Below are 2287 nucleotides of genomic sequence, written 5' to 3' on the forward strand. Positions count from 1 at the left end.
GTATATATTAATGACTAGTGTCATTTCTGTTCAAGTGCCAGCATTCTGGTCCATGTAATTTTATCGTTATGTTTGTATGTAATTATATGTCAGCAGTTTAGGTATATGTGCATTGTTGGAGATGGGAAAAATTATTACAGACTATTTTACCTGTGGTATGATGTGAATATAATGTATATGTTGGAGAAGTGTTGTGAGTCATGTCGGGGAAAATTTTAATTTATTTCATCGTGTGTATGATGAACTTATTGGATGATTTTTTAGTTGTACATATATGGTGGGTGCATCCTCCAGGTCCTTGCACTAATGGAACCATTGCAATGATGCATATGGGGACATATGCATGTTTAAGGAGGGGAGTGGTGTTGTAATCCACAAGTTAGTAGGAATTATTAGCTAGAGGATCATTACAACAACACTTAACGAATGATGATTGGAAGTACATGTTAAGTAGACAGACTATGGATCACATATCACAAGAAAGGTCAACGGATTAAGACCGAAGCTGTTTAGCCAAATTAATAATTTCTGGAAAGAGGAATTATTCTTCGTCAGGCTTCTAGGAACAAGATTACCGCTTCTAGGGATAAGGTTAATCGGATTATACCTTCCTTGAGAGGCGGGGTGAAATGGTTGAGGTAGATGGCTGATTGGAGACAGTCTGATTGTGGGAGTTGAACTGAGAAGTCCTCTGGATCTCCGATTGCGGCAGCAGCGAAGTGTAGCAGACAGCTATGCGAGAACCTGATGTGATCTTAGTGACGAAGTTAAGTCTGCAGTATGTGAGTATTGAATGAAAGACTAATCGGGTGTGGAGCGTTGTAGTAATCATTCCGTACTAGGGACTTAGGCGGAATATGACAGGGTAAAGTAAAAGTTGTTAAATTTGTTTCTAAATTTATTTATGAAATGGTTATAGAAAGGGCTGCAACTGGTCCCGGTTTCAGCATCACACCCTAAACAGAAAAGGAGAAAAAAATACAGAACGTATTATGCAACGAATTTTCAACGTTTTCAAAAAATTTTAGGGAACACATGTGTCAACTAAAATCATTTCTATAACACTCATATATCACAATAGCATGTACTAAAGGATATTGAATTGGGGTTTTAGCCAAAAAGTGTTTAGTGCAATAATATAATCATTCAAAGTTACCCTTTCAAAAATATGCAATATATGATGTTTATAAATTTTTATAAAATCAACAAATGGACTTTGGACTAAAATGTCTCGGCACGTTTGTAGAAGCACAAACTCTACATATAAGGTGTAATTTGCATGTAAATTGATTAATAAATGAAAGGTGAGAAACACCTTGAAGTTGTAAATTACTTACCTGAGTAAAATAAGAACAAAGTTCGGCCACCTGTAGCCGAGTTTGAAATCGACCTATTTCGTTCATAATTGGCACCCTTGCAGATAGGCATCCATTAAGCAAGGTGTGCAAGTTCCATGCACATCCCCTGATAACAAACGAGAAAAAAAAATTGTAAAAAAAAAAAAAATATATATATATATATATATATATATATATATATATATATATATATATATATATATATATATATATATATATATATATATATATATATATATATATATATATATATATATCCTGCACATACATATTACAGTTATTACCAACTATCGAATTATAACACTAAAACATACTAACCTATTGACATTGGTCCGAATTGTGGGTCCTCAAGGTGGCACTGCATTGGGCACTAGTAGGCACCTGCATGATTGCTGGATCACCTTCCTCAGGAGCCTGTCTCGGCTTGTTGGAGGGAGGGAGGTCTAGGAAGGTGTGTGAGGAGGGTTTAGGAGGGATGAAGAATGTGTGTGAGGAAGGTTGAGGTGGTGTGAGAGGAAGGTTGAGGAGGTGTGGTGCGCCACACTCTCACTGGATATTACTCTTCGCGCTAAAGAAGCTTTCTTTTACTGATAAAGACGGCGACCGAGTGCCAGATTTGCTGCTCTTATCTTCTGGCACTATCTCTTTATAAGAGTTTGTGCAGTAGATGCAAAAATGCACTATTGCAGAAACGATAATGGAGCGCACATCAGAACAGTCCGCACCCTATCAGACACACGAGGTGACTGGGGGCTGGGACCTCCCCTATAGCACAGCAAGGGATGAGAAGGTTGCCAATGAGTGTATATTTACTCCTTATGCATACATCGATATTTACGACGTTATTACGAAAAATTTGAGGTTTAGAACGTACGACGCAATACTCTTGGCGCGCCACAGCCGCGGGGCACTGGATTCTGCACAATTAC

The 2287-nt window shown here is 37.7% G+C and overlaps 1 long non-coding RNA gene across 1 annotated transcript; it reads right to left on the reverse strand.

Annotated features, from left to right (window-relative positions):
- Positions 1-885: 885 nt before the first annotated feature.
- LOC138360985 (uncharacterized) lies at positions 886-2084 on the reverse strand. Its single transcript, XR_011226739.1, has 3 exons — positions 1677-2084; positions 1338-1464; positions 886-956 (listed from the first exon to the last, which is right to left on the reverse strand). It is a non-coding gene; the product is annotated as an uncharacterized lncRNA (long non-coding RNA).
- Between the last annotated feature and the right edge of the window lie 203 nt (positions 2085-2287).

Source organism: Procambarus clarkii, unplaced genomic scaffold (assembly GCF_040958095.1).
Source record: "Procambarus clarkii isolate CNS0578487 unplaced genomic scaffold, FALCON_Pclarkii_2.0 HiC_scaffold_138, whole genome shotgun sequence".
NCBI lineage: Eukaryota > Metazoa > Arthropoda > Malacostraca > Decapoda > Cambaridae > Procambarus > Procambarus clarkii.